The sequence below is a fragment of the Phaenicophaeus curvirostris genome, chromosome 23 (assembly GCF_032191515.1).
Source record: "Phaenicophaeus curvirostris isolate KB17595 chromosome 23, BPBGC_Pcur_1.0, whole genome shotgun sequence".
Classification (NCBI taxonomy): domain Eukaryota; kingdom Metazoa; phylum Chordata; class Aves; order Cuculiformes; family Cuculidae; genus Phaenicophaeus; species Phaenicophaeus curvirostris.
This window is the reverse complement of record NC_091414.1, coordinates 2,904,530-2,922,221: the sequence shown is the minus strand read 5'-3', so window position 1 is coordinate 2,922,221 and position 17,692 is coordinate 2,904,530. Positions and strand designations below refer to the sequence as shown.

The following is a 17,692-nucleotide window of genomic DNA, read 5'->3' as shown; positions in this document are numbered from 1 at the left end:
AGCATCCTCTGCTCCTTGTGCCAGGCAGGGCAGGGGGTTCGCAGCGGGGCTGGTGGAGCCGAGCTCATCCTGCTGGGGAACAGCCTGCGGTTCCTGGGCTTTATCCTCTCCCCAGACGGTGCTTTTCCAGTTGTCAGAGCAGTTGTGCGCAGTGGATGGGATGTAAATTCACAGTGTTGTGTGGCAAAGGCATCACTCAAACAAGCAGACAGTGAGTTTATCGGGGACGCTTCCAATCCAATAAAGAAAGCAAAAACATCGTTGTTAGAGGCTCAAGCAGAGCAGATGCTCTGGCACCCATGAGGCTGCTTCCCTGGGTGAAGCAGTGTCACTCTCTGGAATCCAAAGCAGTGATAAATCATAGGTGACCTTCAGTAATTTATTACTGCCTCGCGCAAAACACTGCTGTTTCTCTGGGTATCTGCCTGGGATCACAGTAATTCCAAGCTTTAGCGTCGTAATGGGTTTGTCATGGGTTAGGTAATGATAAAAGGCAGGGGATGTCGGGGAATGGTGGATACTGAGCTGCTAGAAGCAGAGCAGCATGTGCAGCAGTGGCAGCTACCGCCGACATTTGCTGATGTGGAAAGGGCTGTCCTGGGCTGTTGGGTCTGCAGAGCCAGGTGGGATCTCTCAGAGGCACTGGTGGCTTTTTTTGGGGGTGGGGAGAGGTTGTTTCTAAAGTTTTCAGGCTGCCAGACCTTGTGCTGCTCTCTCAGTTCCTAGCAGTAAGACTAATGCTGTTAGCGGTAAGTGACGGGAGAAGCACTGAACGCTCCGTGTTGTTTGCAGCCTGGCAGATGTTCTGTTAATGATATGGAACAGCTCAGAACGAGCACCGTGGGTTTAGATTTTACAGCAACGCGCTGAGCTCCTGCCCAGACGTGGAGCTGAGTTTGGAGGTGGCGGGACAGCAGCTGTAGAGCCCGTGGGTTGTTGGGGTAAAGCCGTGGGACAGAGCCCCGTACGTGGTGGAGTGATGGGTGCTTGGTCCTTCAGAAACCTCGGAGGGCACCTCTTTGGGTTTGAAATCCAAATTTAGGTGCTTTAGCTTGGATAGTCAGCCTTGCATCGTTCACAGCAGCAGGGAGCTGTGTGCCTGCTCCATCCTGAAACGCAACAAGGGTTTGGGATCCTTCCTGCTGGTGCAGGAGCAGGAGAGCAGCTGGTGGGGCTCACCTGGTGGTGGCTTTTGGGAGACGTAGTGGGGGCTTGCAGGGTTTGCCCTGGTCCTTGATCTCACCCTGCTTGCTCTCAGATGCTTCTAGGTCAACATTTCAGCATCTGGAAGGCTTCTGAGGACCCTTTGCGATGCTTGAAGCCAGGTGAGCTCCGGGGTGTGGGTGCTTGAGCTTAACCATCTCACTCTGTGCCCATGAGAATTCTGTGGGCTTGGCTGGACCGAATGTTATTTCCCCCCCTCTAAAAGTCACAGGGAGAGAAAAAGACTTTCTAACAGCAAAAAAAAATTCCGCCGATACTTCAGTTGTGAGGCAAAATTTACATTTTGATTTTGGGAATCAATTGCAATTCACAAATAATTCTCCTGCGCTGGTACAGGTCATCCATCAGCTTTGGGGCTCGGCTCGATAGAAGTCATTATTGGGTTTTGTTTGTTTGTTCGATATTAGTGGTTTGTTCAGCCGTTCTCCTGGTCTGTATTATAATGACAAATTACAGACTCGTGGGCTTTTTTTTTTTCCCCCCCGAACAGTCCTAGGAAATGCAGATGGATGATATCACGGCAGCGCCACTGAGCCAGGACACACCAGCTGGGAACATCTGGGATGAAACAGAGCTGCAGAGGGCCTGTCTCCATGCAAGTGAGAACCAGGTGAGCCTCTGGAGAGGCACCTTGGGCAAGATGATGCCTCCGTGCCCATTCGTCCTCCTCCCACATGTTTATCTTCGTGCTTGGTGACAGGCTAGAGGGGCTCTTTGAGTATTCCTTCTTCTCTCTGGTCAGCCCCATCCCTCGTGCCTGCGTTCCAGTTATGTGGTGGGCTCGCAGCGTGACGTGCTGGAGGAACATGTGCTGCATGGCTCTCTCCAACTCCCTGAAAGGAGGTTGTGGAGAGGAGGGAGCTGGGCTCTTCTCCCAAGGGACAGGGGACAGGACGAGAGGGAATGGCCTCAAGCTCCACCAGGGGAGGTTTAGGCTGAATATTAGGAAAAATTTTTTCACAGAAAGGGTCATTGGGCAGTGGCAGAGGCTGCCCAGGGAGGGGGTTGAGTCACCTTCCCTGGAGGGGTTTAAGGGACGGGTGGACGAGACGCTGAGGGACATGGGTTAGTGATTGATGGGAATGGTTGGACTCGATGATCCGGTGGGTCTCTTCCAACCTGGTGATTCTATGATTCGGTGGTGTGGTGCAGCCCACCATGAATGTCCATGAGTGATGATTTCAGGGAATGGAGCAGCCGTGCAGAGCCCAGAGCCTGTGAGGACACAGGAAAGCCCTGAGATGGGGTCACCTTGGGGAGCATCCATGAGCCCAGAGCTGAGGCCACCCCAGACTCGCTGGGCTCTGCAAGCACAGGGCTGTTTGCCAGCACTGGACTTACGCTGTTATAGGTAAATTACCTGTAGAATGCCTTTTTAACACTGAAAGTAATAACTTGATTAGTAATTATTGGTGCAGGACACTTGGGGAGTCTCTGCAAAAGGCGAGGATGGGCGGTTTCGCTGGAGCTGCCTGTCATTTTTGTCATCTAATTACAAGACTGTTCGGTGCCAAGGCTCTGGACAGAGGGAGGAAGAAAACCCTCTGTGTAATCGTATCAGTCAATTTTGGTAGCCACTAATTGCTTGCTTAGCGATTAATGTTTCTATGGCTGGCTGGGGAGCTGTCATGGCCATGGCTGGATCGAATGGCTCAGTGCTTCTCATTGCATGGCTTCCAGACCTTGTTAAATGTGGAGCTGGGTGGAGAAGAGCATCAACCCCTGGCTTTGACCCCCCAGCAGCTCCAGCCCCACTGCAGCTGAGCAGGAGGGTCAACTCGGTTTTGCCCAGTATGTTGAGTTTTGGGTCACTCACTGCTAGAAAGAAATTGAGGGACTGGAGTGTGTGTGGAGAAGGGGCTGGAGAGCAGGAATTATGGGGAGTAGCTGAGGGAACTGGGAGTGTTCAGCCTGGAGAAGAGGAGGCTGAGGGGAGACCTCACTGTTCTCTGCAGCTCCTGAAAGGAGGTTGTGGTGAAGTGGGTGTGGGTCTCTTCTCCCAAATAACAAGTGATAGGTCAAGAAGAAGTGGCCTCAAGTTGTGCCAGGGGAGGTTTAGGTTTGATATTCGGGAAAATTTCTTTATTGATAGAGTGGGAAAGCCCTGGCAGAGGCTGCTTTGGGCAGTGGTGGAGTCTCCATCCCTGAAGAGGTTCAAAGCTGTGGGGCTGTGGCACTTCACGACATGGTTTAGCAGTGTTATCGGGCTGATGGTTGGACTGCAGGTTAGATCTTCCAGATCAGGGTTACATCTTCCAGTTGGGGTGGGAGAGGCTGTTGTAGAGAGCTGGGTGCTACTGCTCGTGGCTGCTCTGCTGCGGAGAAAGGCAGAGCGTGAGCCTGAAGGAGAGGAGACACAGGTACTGAGGTTATTAATTGTTTACTGTTTGTTTCTAGCAAACATCATTTTCAGCTTATTAATTGTGGCAGGACGTGAGCAGAGTGAAAACTGATCTGGACAACAGCATCTAAGTGGTCAAACTGTTAAGTACCTATTTTACGCTCTCTAAACAGACATGGTAATTTTTCTCTTCGCACAGTGTTTTACACCAGCTTAATTCCAGCAGTAAATTGAAATCAAATGAAAAGCAGCTTTCCAGCCCAGAAGGCCTTCCTGGCACATGTGTATGGGAATCATAGAATAGTTTAGGTTGGAAGGGACCTCGAAGCCCATCCAATTCCAACCCCCCTGCCGTGGGCAGGGACACCTCCCACTGGCTCAGGGGCTCCCAGCCCCATCCAACCTGGCCTTGAACCCCTCCAGGGATTGGGCAGCCACCACTGCTCTGGGCAACCTGGGCCAGGGCCTCCCCACCCTCACAGCAAAACATTTCTTCCTAAGATCTAAGGACATCGGAGATTTGTGTCCTGAAGCACCAGTACCAGATGAGCAGAGTTGGCAGACAGATGGACCAGGGCTGTGCCTGTGTCTGTATTTGCTCGCTGTCTCATTTGCCATTACCATGGTGCTGCTACAAAATGAGGCTGTCCTCAGCCTTGCAGGTCGAGGAATCACAGGATCATAGAATCAGCAGGTTGGAAAACACCCATCGGATCATCGAGTCCAACCATTCCCATCAATCACTAACCCATGTCCCTCAGCACCTCATCCACCCGTCCCTTAAACCCCTCCAGGGAAGGGGACTCAACCCCCTCCCTGGGCAGCATTGTTGTCCACGTATGGGATAAGGTGCTGGCCCTGGAGCTGGTGGCTCCACCTGAGCTCTGTGTGCTCATAAATCAAAATCTTGATGTGCACTTTAGCAGCATCCATAAATTCTTCATTTATCATTATTAAAGATACGTCAACATGCAAAAATTGATTTATAGCTGGTAATTTAGATCATGGATTGTCTCTGATACAGTAAACTCTTCCTATCCAAAGCCCATCAGGCAGTTTTCTACTTATTAGGAATTAATGACTCATATAACAGGGCCAGAACAGGCTGTTAGTGTGAGTGAAGGGAAGGCTGTTTCTGTTGGGGTTTCCCTCTGCAGCAAGAATGAAGGAACCCCTCATAAACCCTGGGTCCATACAGACTTTTGAAGATGGCTTGAGCTGGGCTGGACGTTGCGGAGGGTCTTGGTCCTGTTTGGCTTTGGATGGGGCTTGTGCCAACCACCATCAGGTTGCACCATCAGGTCCTCTTCTCTTAAATTTTACAATACATATGTTAAACCTCCAGTTCTTCTTGGCACTGGCAAAGCTTTAAGTCCTTTATCTCCAGGAAAGACCATCTGTTGCTTCAACACCATGGAAACGGTTTTCGCCAGATAAAAACTTCAGTTTATCATTTTAATTCAGCACCAAATGCCATCAAGCCAATAATTTATCGTGCGGCTTACAAGGTATTTCTCTAAGTCTCTAGGATGCCTGTTGTTTATTTCTAATGTTGTAGTGATTTTGCATTTGTGTAAGTGCCCCAGAATTGATGTTGGATAACGAGACAGATTGTCCCATCTTCAACGGCGTCTCGTAGTAAACCAGCAACAGCTGCTGAATTGATGTGCTGTGTTGATATACCTTCATAAATAACATATTAACTCCTAAAATAAAACTCTTCTAACATCTAAATTAAACGGAACCAAAGCTTAAATCACCAGCTAAACACTTCTGCAGATGCCAGGACATTGTGGGCGATGGGGTTGGGTTCTGTGCTGACCCAGGCTCCCTCTATGGCCACCAGCAAGTGTGAAGGGAGGATGGAGGCCCAGGTATGAGTTCAGGTGAGGTCTAGTAACAAGGTTTATTAAGCAGAGAAGGTGGCTACAAGATTTTGGGTGAGATCTTAGGCAGTGGTGGCTGCCCCATCCCTGGAGGGGTTCAAGGCCAGGTTGGATGGAGCTTGGAGCCCCTGATCCAGTGGGAGGTGTCCCTGCCCAGGGCAGGGGTGGAACTGGATGGGCTGTGAGGTCCCTTCCATTCTATGATTCTGTGATGGTTGGTTTCATCTGGCTTTGTAGAGGGCATTTTGCGTCTCAGCGCCTGATGGATTAAAACCTGCTCACCCTCTGTGACAAACAATTGTATTTTGGTTAAAATCTTTCAGAGTGATACTGATGTGATAGAACACGCAATGTTATCTCTAATAAGCAATTATGTTTCATAATATGAATTAATTAAAATCTTACACTTTATCCAAGTAGCTAATTACAGACCTTTTAGCTTAATAAAGATAGAGTGCGGAAAGGGATAATATATACGGTGATTATTGAGTTAAGCAGAATGTAATGTGCATCTGGGGCTCACTTAGGACATTCTCAGTCAATACTTAATTACTTTACTGTTCTCTGAAGTCCACATGGCATCTGGCTGCTCTGCTCGTGCTCCGCCTCCTGAGACATCGTCACCGCTGTGATTTACCTGTGTGGGATGCCAGTCAGGGACATGGTTTAGTGTTTGATAGGAATGGTTGGACTCGATGATCCGGTGGGTCTCTTCCAACCTGGTTATTCTATGATTCTGTGATCCTATCTCACAGGGCTGATGTGCTGAGGGAGCCACAGCCGGCTCTCGGTCCATGCCTGAGGTGTGGTGGACCTGTCCACACTTGGCTCATCCCATCCAACCTGCAGCTTGTGCACCAGTGGCTCAGCTCTGCCTGGCTCCTTCCTACGGGGTCTATGCTTGGCTCTGGGCTCCAATCACAGACCCTGCTCCGTTCTTCGTAGCCTGGTGAAACACTGCGGGGTTTCTGCCATTGCTCTGTTCTGCAGGGATGCAAACACATGCCTGGTTTGGGCATCACGAGCTGCGGGTCTGTGCTGGCAGCTGGCAAAGCTTCCCAGCCCCGTGGTGTGCCCCGCGCAGACCCTTTGCTCCTCCAACTTGCCTTGATTGAGCGTCGTTCCCGGCACCGCGCAGCCCTTACGGTAACACAGAGGAAAAATTTATTTAGCGGGGCTTAAGGTCAGGTTTTGAGCGTTAACAGTTACGAGGTCGGGAACAGGGAGTTACAAGAGAAAACAACACAGAAACCGCAGTCGTATGGCGAGTGCAAGGGCCAGGCGGCTGCCTCGGCTCTGGTCCCGGTGCCGCAGGGCTCCCACAGGGACGCGCAGAGCCCCGCTGCCTGCCCGAGGCTGGCTGCGAGTGCCTGTTCATGACATTTGCTGCCAAGGAAAATAAAGGTGATGCTCCTCGTGCCTTCCTGCAGGGTGAGGATAGATCGTCATCGCAATCCTGACTGCCACATTCCCTTATGGGGACGTTCGGTGAGGCTAAACCTTTCCGCAGGCGAGTACACGGCCCCGGAGAGCTGTCAGTGCTGACTGCAGCCGTCCTGGTGCTGTGATGACAGGATGACATGAGCTTAATGACTGGCAGGTAATGGGTCTCGTTGGCTGGGGAAACTGGAGCTTGACACAAAGCCAGAGGGGTCTTGGCTGGAAAATTCAGGCTTGTTTGGGAAAGGCCACTGCGACGCTGCAACGCTTGAGCTAGCTGGATTGCAAACAGCTCCAGAAAGCCAGTGGTAAATGGAAAGTGGGATAAGATTACAAAGTTGGTAAAGGGTTTACAGGGGAAGTCGTATGAGGAGCAGCTAAAGTCGCTCGGTGTGTTCAGCCTGGAGAAGAGGAGACTGAGGGGAGACCTCATTGTGGTGTGCAGCTTCCTCACAAGGGGAGGAGGAGGAGTGGGTGCTGAGGTCTTCTCTGTGTTGATCAATGATAGGACCCAAGGGAATGGCAGGAAGATGCCAGGGGAGGGTTAGGTTGGCCGTTCGGAAAGGGTTCTTCCCCCAGAGGCTGGTGGAGCACTGGAACAACTCCCCAGGAAAGCAGTCATGATGCCAAGCCTGGCAATATTCCCAGACCCATTTGGCCAATGCTCTCATGGCGAGAATGTTGGGGTTGTCCTGTGCAGGGACAGGAGTTGGACTCAATGATCCTTGTGCATCTCCTCCTACTCGGGACATTCTATGATTCCATGACGTACCACGGGTTCCTCAGCGAGTGATCCGGGCAGGTGGCCGAGCATTATTTCCAGAGAATTGGAGCGCAGGAGATTTACACTTCACGCACTGCAGTCAATTGTGAGACAAACTGCTGGATAACACACAGCAAACCGAGACTGGAGCAAGAACAGTGAGGTGAGGCACGGGTGGACGAGGTGCTAAGGGTCATGGTTTAGTGTTTGATGGGAATGGTTGGACTTGATGATCCAGTGGGTCTCTTCCAACCTGGTTATTCTATGATTCTATGAGTGAGAGCTGGGTAAAGATGGAATCCACGGGTAGATGGCGTAGGGAGGTGAGAATCCTCCTGGGAGGACCCCTTGGGGCTGGGAATGCACTGCAGGCGCAGGGCACTGCTGGCTCGTGATGCTGGAATATTTCAGAGAAAAAGGCAGAAGCAAAGTAACCAGGTTGAAATTTATAATTACAAGGTGCAGTGCTGCAGTGCTGTGCTTCAGGCTTGGCAATGCTCTCTGCTGTGGAGTTTCTCAGCTAGAAACAGCCACAGTGGAGAAAGACCTGAGCTTATCAGTGTGTCGTAAGATGATTCCTTCTGGCCTTTGATGCCATCATCCTCTGGCTTGTGGAAAATGGCCTGGGTGGTTTCGGGAGGAGGTTTGTCCAGTAGATGCAGGTCTTATAGGGCTCGAGCACCGGATTTTGTGTCACAGATATCTCTTCACCCTTTGATGCCTTCAGACGTGCTGCAAGCGGAGGGCTCAGTCTCATCTCCAGCACGGCCACTGCCCGGAGAATGTGCTGGAGGGACGGTGAGAAGAGAGACCTGCCTGATGCTGCCAGAGGCGTGGGGTCCTGCCAGCATCAGCTCCCATCCTTGAAGCAAGTGGTGGCACCGTCTCCACCCCATCAAAGGCCAAACGCTCATTCCAGTCTGAGCAGAACGAGCTGCTAATTGTATGTAAGTCCCTTCTGTGATATTTGATTTGTGCTTCCCAACGCACCCCTGTGAAGGGTTTGAACAAGGTTGAAAGCCTCCTTTTAGGAAGAGAGGCTGTATGATTAAGCAACTCTCTTCCTTTTCACTCCTGTGCAGGTTGGCAGCTGCTCTGTGCCGGCGATAATTATGTCCAAGCCTGGGGTGCCATCAAGGGTCTCCAACCATCTGCAAGTGAAGAGCTTCTTTCCAATTACCACCACTGGCATCCCATGTCCTCTTTGGTCCGAGACAATGTTTGCTGAGGGATATTGGAAGAATTAGTAGATATATTTCTCTCTAATCCTGTCCCAAGTGACAGCAAAATCAAACTAAAAGAGCACCAGCTTGTGGGCTGTTGTTTTAGGCAATAGCCCAGTGGTATTAATGAAGGTTCTTATCATTCCAGGAGCCGCATTGATTTAGAGAATGAAATATCCAAGGTAACAAAGCTGGGTGAATTAAAAGCTTAACAGCCTGAAGAAGTGTTATAGCACCACAAATTCGTTGGGAACTTGTCTGGGCTATCCCACTCCTTCTTGAGGCTGGCATCCCTGCCAGGCAGTCTCATCCTTCCCTCGGGGGTTGTTCATGCACTTACGTGCTGGATTTCCTCTTTCTAAGGATGCAGGAGAGTGGTGATGCTGCTGCTCGTCCTGTTCCTTGCCAGGGCTGCCTGTCCCAGCCCCCCAGGGTGACCCGGTGGTCACAGCCATGGGATTTACCAATCCCCACGACCTCTCCCACAGACACGCTGCAGCTGGGAAAGAGGCAGAACAGTGGAGAACTGGGCTTTGCGTTGGTGATTTGGCAGGGACACAGCGTGGTGGGGCTGTTAGGGGGTTCAAAAAGCCAGGAGGACATTTATCCCTGTCTGTGTTTTGACCTATATTTGATGAGCCAAATAATACCAGTAAATGGGGTGTATTTGCCAAGGTGATGCCGCTGCATTTCTGACTGGGGTAAACAAGCAGCTTTGGGGAAGAACAGCAGGGTGGGGATGGTTCTGAGAATCTTCTTCAGTCATTGCTCTTCTTTCCTGGCAGTATCAGCAAGCTCTCAAGCACCTCTGCTCTCTAATCTAATCAGTCCTCAGAAAACAGGATTTGCCACAGTGTCTGACCACTTAGGCACCCAACTAGCAGAATAAAGACCAGATAGATTTTGTAAGAATGGCCAAAAGCTATTCTAGAAACTTTAAAATGCGGTGATGGGGTCTCCAGGACCTGGACCTCTCCCTGCTTTGTGCTGCTGCTCCAAATTCCACCGCTGCCAGCTTTGAGGAGGACTCTAGCAGGCAGGTTCATCAGAACAGAGGAGGATTTTTACATGGAGAGCTCCAGAATAGGGAAGTAATTGCTGTTCTTTCTAAAGCCCTGTGATGAGGGCTGGTACAGCAGCTCATCGTACAGCTCTGTGCTGCTGCTTGTGTGCGTTTCTAAGGGAAAAAGTGTTTCAAAGAGTGTAAGGAGCTGCTTGTGCCCAGAGTCCAATGATAAAATGTGTTTGCTACCACTGCAGTTAAAAACGGCACTTTTGAAAATATGGCTTTGCTTTTCCATGGATCTGAGCTCTGTCAGCTCTGGCTGACCTGCCAGTACCTGAAGGGACTACAAGAAAGCTGGAGAGGGACTATTCATAAAGGCTTGTGGTGACAGGACAAGGGGGGATGGGTATAAACTGGAGAGGGGCTGATTTATGCTTGATGTAAGGAAGAATTTCATCACTGTGAGAGTGGTGAGGTACTGGAACAGGTTTCCCAGAGAAGCTGTGGCTGCCCCATCCCTGGAGATGTTCAAGGGCAGGTTGGATGGGGCTTGGAGCCCCTGATCTGGTGGGAGGTGTCCCTGCCCATGGCAGGGGTGGAGCTGGATGATCTTTAAGGTCCCTTCCAACCCAAACTATTCTATGATTCTATGATATAGCCCATCCCATCCCTTGGAGACTGCAGGTGAAGTGCTATCATCCAGGTGCCAGGTCAGGACTCATTAGTCCAACTCTGGCTTCCAGGTGGCAGGGTCCCACTAAATGACTGCCCAGTTTCTTATAGACCTGGTGTCCAGATGCTGGTTTTCTGACTGCATCACATGTGTTTTCCAAGCAGCAACCAGACTTAGTGGTAAGGCAGGGGAGATTCGATTACTCCTGTTAATGCTCCGTTATTAAAGCTCTAGTGATGGTCCCTCGGGGCCCATCGGCCTGAGGAGTGTGAACCTGGCAAAGCTCTGGCTCTGGATCCAGTGTCTTCATCCTGGTGGCTGGAGAGGAGCTCCTATCATAGAATCACAGAATCACCAGGTTGGAAAAGACCCACCGGATCATCGAGTCCAACCATTCCCATCAATCACTAACCCATGTCCCTCAGCGCCTCGTCCACCCGTCCCTTAAACCCCTCCAGGGAAGGTGACTCAACCCCCGCCCTGGGCAGCCTCTGCCAGTGTCCAATGACCCTTTCTGTGAAAAAATTTTTCCTAATATTCAGCCTAAACCTCCCCTAGTGGAGCTTGAGGCCATTCCCTCTCGTCCTGTCCCCTGTCCCTTGGGAGAAGAGCCCAGCTCCCTCCTCTCCACAACCTCCTTTCAGGGAGTTGGAGAGAGCAATGAGGTCTCCCCTCAGCCTCCTCTTCTCCAGGCTAAACACCCCCAGCTCTCTCAGCCTCCACTCCTGGTGTCTGTGTCTCTGTTGGGTTAAGGCCTTGGTCTCCAAGGTGTGGTGACGGGGTTGGACGGCTGGTATCGCGCAGGAGTCGTGTCGCTGGAGCCGCTGCCCCGTGCTGCGAGCTGCAGTGCTGGGGCTTCCCTGGGGATGCATTAGGGGATTTATGGATGTCTTCCAAGGTTTTCTCTTTTATGATTCTTGATTAGTAGATAAAAGGCCCATTTCTTGTTTTAATGTAGTCTCTGATGTTAATGGCCTCCTTCCAGTCAGATTAAGGGGCTTTGGCCTGTTTTACTCTAATAGAGGATGATTGAGAAGCGTCTGGCTGGTTCACAGTTGGTTTCCTCGCACGTCTTGCTGTGCCGCGCTGCTGCTGCTGGGAAGCATCCTGAAAATGAAAAAGGAGCTCATCCCCTCCCTTCACAGGGGCTCCAGCGCTCCCTCCTCCCAGCCTCTTCTTTGCTGTGGGCACGAGTTGGGATGGTCCCAAGGAGACCCAAGGGATGGGAGTGAGGGAAAGGCTGCGCTGGAGCTGTGTCCACCCTGCTGAGCTCCTGGGGTAGCTGGGGTTGTAGCTGTGGCCTCCTGTGATGTGTTGGAGCTGCGCTACCTGCCCTCCCGCGTGTACCGTCCAAGGGCAAAGCAAAGCTCCGGAGTCTGCAGGATAATCAGAGCTATTAGAGGCACTCGTGTGTGCAAGAGGGTGTGAAATGCAGATGGATGGAGGCCCCTGGGGAGCAGGAGAGAACGAGTAGGGATGTGCCTGTGTCCTTGCTGAGGCTGGAGCAGAGCACGGGGCATCCCCGTGCCCTGCTCTGCCCCGGGCATCTCTGAACCAGCATGGAGCAACTCCCCAGGCTGCAGCCTCCTATTAACAAGGCACCGTTTCTGCATTTTAAGTGCGTGCTCCTTGATGTTGTCCTGCCTCTAAACGATCCTGGAAATGTATCGTCTACTTAACTACCTTTTAATTAAAAGTCAAGGATATTAGAAAAGAGAAATCAATTCCTGTCACAATTAAGACTTGGTTTGAACAATTGCAGCGTGTTTCAGCGAAGGATCCTCTCTGGACTTATTGATCTGTATTGTCATAATGTCTGCTTTATTACCATGGCTCAGACGGTCTTAAATGAATATTTCACCTGAATTATGCATGTCATCTGGCAGGCAGAGGAAGCTGCTTGCTGCCAGTCAGAGGCTGCAGGGCTTCCAGACCCCTGTGCCTGCTGACCAGGTCCAGAGCTGGGGCTGAGTTGAGCACCCTCATCCTCTGTAGCTGTTGGGCTCATCTGCGAGCACGATGCTCACACCGAGGGGAGTCTCGGTGTTTGCAGCCCAGGAGCTGTCTCAAAGCCTGGAGGCAGCCGCGGCGAGTGGTCCTGAGCGAGCAGAAACCAGCAGTGCCCATTTGGGTTTCCCACGCGTAGCGCGGTGCTGTGGGTCCCTGCTGATGGGAGCGGGGACAGGACCAGGGTGGGCAGGCTGGCACCGAGGCTGGAGCCTTCCCCATGGGTGGTGGTGGCTTCCCCAGCCTCAAAAGCCTTCCTCTCACTTTCCTTCTCCCTCTTCTTCTCCTTCTCCCTCTCCCTCTCCCTTCCCTTCTCCCTCTCCCTTCCCTTCTCCCTCTCCCTTTTTTCTTCTTCTCCTGCTCCCTCTCCTTTTCCTTCTCCCTCTCCCTTTTCTTCTTCTCCCTCTCCCTCTCCTTTCTCTTCTCCCTTTTCTTCTTCTCCCTCTCCTTTCCCCTCTACTTCTCTCTCTCTCCCTTTCCTTTCCCCTCTCCCTCTCCAGCGCTTTCCCCTGTGAAAGTAGTGGGGGGGTAGGAGGCTGATTAATCAAAATCTAACATGATGAAGGACCTTTTTAAAGGTAGCAGATGTCCCAGTTATAGTTTCTCTGCCCTTTAAAAGTTCTTGAGGAATACGGGGTCTTGGAGGAAGGAAAATTGATTTCTCGTGGTTTCTTTTGTACCTCAGGGCAGAAAGTAAATTCAAAGGGCCCCTGACATGAAGGGTCAGAGTCTCTCTTGCTGCGGCTGATAATGAGAGCTCTCACAGATAAATCAAAACACCTGGATTTCACCACGGAGGATCTACTGGTTTAACCCAAGATCTTGGGATTAGGAAGAAGAGAGGGCACGTGCTACAATCTTGTCTGCCGTGGAAGCTGATGTGGCAGCTGGAATGATGCAGCGTATCCTGCTGTTTTGTGGTACCTGGCACGTCCAGTTACCCTGGGATCAGGGCTGTATCCTGCTGTTTTGTGGTGCTTGGCCCATCCAGTGGTTCCCTGGACTCAGGGGCTGGAGAAGGAGAAACCCGCAGCTCCCAAGGCTGCATCCTGCTAGATACCATTTGCTTTGTGATAAATAGGATTCGCACAATAATTTCTGGCTCTTATTAATGCTGTTAATCTGCAGCCCTCAGGAGCAGTCAGGCAGGGAGAGGTGAGCCAGGGAAAACCGGGAGAGAGAGAGATGCTCAAAGAAAAAGGCAAGCAGCAGAGAAAAGTGAGTAGGATGAACTCTTTACCTCTTTATCCCATTAGCACATTCACTGCAGATTGCAAAATCCTATTAGGAGCCGGCAGCTGGTGGAGCTGGAAGGCAGCAGGGTGCTGGGCAGTGGTTCAGCTCTGAGGCCATACCTGGGCTCACAGGTGGTGCAGGATGGGGTGTTGGGGTGCCAGGTGCCTCCCCTCACGTGGACACCTCCAGCTTTGATCCGTGTTCCTCTCACTTGTGGGTTAAGCGGCTCTCGGGCTCCGCGTTCACGCCTTTGGTGTATGACTAATTGGAGAAGCGTCTAATCTTGTCCTCCACCGATGTCACCGTTACACAGCCTGTGATTAAACACGCTGTCAGCCACTGCTGTTTACAGATAATAATGCTTTCTCTTCATTCCTACACTATCAGCCTCATTAGGAAGGTTTACAGATAAATTAGTCTGTCTGGGATTGACTGATGTCCCAAATGCATCCACTGAGCCCTGCGTCCTCCAACGGAAGGTGGCTGGGGGGGGACTCCAGTGACCCTGAACCACGGTGTGGGGCAGAGACCCCACACCAGGATGACCCCCAGCTCCAAAGCCTGACTGCTGTCGTGAATGATAGAATCATAGAACGGTTTGGGTGGGAAGGGATCTCAAAGCCCATCCAGTCCCACCCCTGCCATGGGCAGGGACACCTCCCACTGGATCAGGGGCTCCAAGCCCCATCCAACCTGGCCTTGAACCCCTCCAGGGATGGGGCAGCCACCCCTGCTCTGGGCAACCTGGGCCAGGGCCTCCCCACCCTCACAGCAGAATATTTCTTCCTAAGATCTCATCTCGATCTCCCTTCTTTCAGCTGAAAACTATTCACCCTCATCCTCTCCCTGCCCTCCGTGACCAAGACCCCCTCCCTAGCTTTCCTGGAGCCCCTTTCAGTTCTCAAGCTGCTCTAAAGTTTCCCCACAGCCTTCTTTTCTCCAGGCTGTATGACTGCAAATCTCCCACCCTCTCCTCGTACAGGAGGAGCTCCAGCCCTCGGATCATCTCCGTGGTCTCCTCTGGACTCACTTCAACAGCTCCATGTCCTTTCTGTGCTGAGGACTCCAGAGCTGAATTCAGAGCTGAATTGAGGTCTCACGAGAGCGGAGTAGAGGAGCAGAATCCCCTCCCTCACCCCACTGGTCACGCTTCCTTTGATGCCCGTGTTGGTTCTCTTCGTGGAGACTTTCGGAGGTGCGACCCCCCACTTTTACTACCAGACTGGAGACAGCGGTAAGTGTCTGGGCTGATAAAATTCGCTCTGATGCTTCATTACAGCGGAATCTGCAATACATGAAAAAGATGCTTTTTCTACTCTTGCTGAATGAAACATTCATACACTTCCAGAGAAAGCTCCTGGTACGGATGGTGCATGGCCTTTCAGATACAGTAGGAACAAACTGCAGCTGCGGATGGGAACAGGTTGTTTCTACCATTTGTTATTCTTTCCCCTAATTATAATGCAGATTGGACGCTCTCTCCAGCATTTCCTCCTTTTCTGTTTATTTAAGCAGTATTTTTGCAAACCTGCATGGCATCTCGCCCTGGGACACGAGCGCATTGTTATAATGAATATGAATTTATTGCTTCCCCAAGCTGGAGGCTTTTTCCCTCGATTCTTTTTCTGCCAGCGCTGAGCCAGGGGCTGAAAGCAGAGCTGGATGTGCTGGTTGGGGAGGATCCTTTTCCATCGTTAGGACTGAGCAGGTGACCTGTGGGACAGCGTGGCCAGTGCCTGGTGGTCTCTCTCGGGGGGCTGCACCCACCCTGGCACAGAGGCAGGTGAAGCAGAAATCCCCGTGGGGGTGGGAATCCATCCAGCTCTCCGCTGCGCAACAAGCGCTCCGTAATTAACACAGAGCTTTAATGGAGCTGGACATACCATGCTGGTGCCTTATTTAGAATCTACCCGTGTGCTGAGTCCTGGAGTGCAAAATGCATCTAGGAATTAGCCCCAGCTGGAGTAAATTGCTAATTATCATTTGCAAAGTATATTACCCTCTTTTATCATGGGCAAATGCAAAAGCCTGGCTCTGCATGACCTGCCCGTCACCCTCACCCCGTGACTAAGGGATAATTGGTGAGTGGCTTGTGGTGATTGAGTTACTGAGCGAGTCCTGGGATGTCCTTCTTCATCAGCGTGTCATGCAACTTGCATCTTTGATTGCCTAATGAGTAGGAGATGGAGCAGCTTTCACCCCAAGGAAATCCACTGCAGCTCAGTGCCGTAACTTCTGTGTCCTTGTTGTTACCGCGTGTTTGCTGCCACTTTACTGAGGTGCCAGTAGAGTTAGACGTCCTGGTAATTGATTTTAAATCCTGGGCTGCATCCAAAGCAGCGTGGCCAGCAGGGCAAGGGAGGGGATTCTGCCCCTCTGTTCCTCTCTTGTGTTACCTCATCTGGAGGATTGTGTCCAGCTCTGGAATCCTCAACATGAGAAGGAGATGGAGCTGTTGGAACGGGCCCAGAGGAGGCTACAAAGATGATCCGAGGGCTGGAGCACCTCCTGTATGAGGACAGGATGAGAGAGCTGGGGTTGTTCAGCCTGGAGAAGAGAAGGCTCCGAGGAGACCTTATAGAAACCTTCCAGTACCTGAAGGGGCTACAAGAAAGCTGGGGAGGGACTGTTTACAAAATCTTGTAGTCAGAGTTTGGAACCAGAGCAGGCACTGGCTTCATCTATAGCCACGTTGGAGCATCCTTCCCATCCCTTGAGGCTGGGGCAGCTGTATGGCCACCAGGACCACTCTGCCTGAAACGCGTGTGACCATGAGTGATGGCCACCTGCTGCAGATCCCTTTGTAAAATATAAACAGCCTGCTGTGAAATTATTTCCGATGCCACTGAAAGTGAAAATCCTAATGACAGCACTTCAAACAGAACTGCTGCAAATCGCTATAAGTGATTTTAATGAAACCAGCCAGGAATACAAGGAGAGCAAATCAAAGCTAGGACAACTCCTTTGTTCAAATTACACATAATTGGTATCAAAATTATGATAATGGCTGTTTGCACCATTATACTTGAGGTGTATCATCATTTCTATCCCAGACCTCGGCTCTAAGAGGCTCAGACACCTGAGCTCTCAGTCTGTAATTCTCTCTTTCAACCAGAGTGCGAGTTGAAGAAGCAGAGGGGCTGTTTGAGTGTGGAGAAGGGTTGTGCCAGGGATGCCATCAGCTCCAGTAGGTTCTGGGGTCCTGCTAGGGATGGAATTGGCCTCTGTTTTCTGAGGTTGTGCTGAGGATGACACTGGCCCCAGCGCCTGAGCTCGTTGGCTCGTTGAGAGTGCAGGTAGATATTTCTGATCCTGGTGCTCAGAAGTGACTGAATGGGTGGGGCAGGACACAGTCCCAAATTCAATATGTTTACTTGAAGTAATTGGCCATTAATTGGTGCTAAATTACAACTGGATTCCTGTTGAGCTCTAAATTACTTTATTCTATTAGCACCAAATAGCTTCCCCTTGGTCAATGCAACCCAGGGAAGCACTGGAGCCATGGTCAGTTGTCCAGAGAAGAGCAACGAAGCTGGGGAAGGGGCTGGAGAACAGACCTTATGAGGAGCGGCTGAGAGAGCTGGGGGTGTTTAGCCTGGAGAAGAGGAGGCTGAGGGGAGACCTCATTGCTCTCTCCAACTACCTGAAAGGAGGTTGTGGAGAGGAGGGAGCTGGGCTCTTCTCCCAAGGGACAGGGGACAGGACGAGAGGGAATGGCCTCAAGCTCCAGCAGGGGAGGTTCAGGCTGAACATTAGGAAAAATTTTTCCCGGAAAGGGTCATTGGTCCCTGGCAGAGGCTGCCCAGGGAGGGGGTTGAGTCCCCTTCCCTGGAGGGGTTTAAGGCACAGGTGGACGAGGTGCTGAGGGACATGGGTTAGTGATTGATGGGAAT

General features: G+C 51.3%; 1 long non-coding RNA gene across 1 annotated transcript; it reads left to right on the top strand.

The window, feature by feature from the left end:
• The first annotated feature begins 6,818 nt into the window (after positions 1-6,818).
• LOC138730326 (uncharacterized) lies at positions 6,819-9,508 on the top strand. Its single transcript, XR_011339008.1, has 3 exons — positions 6,819-7,817; positions 8,382-8,601; positions 8,737-9,508. It is a non-coding gene; the product is annotated as an uncharacterized lncRNA (long non-coding RNA).
• The last annotated feature ends 8,184 nt before the right edge of the window (positions 9,509-17,692 follow it).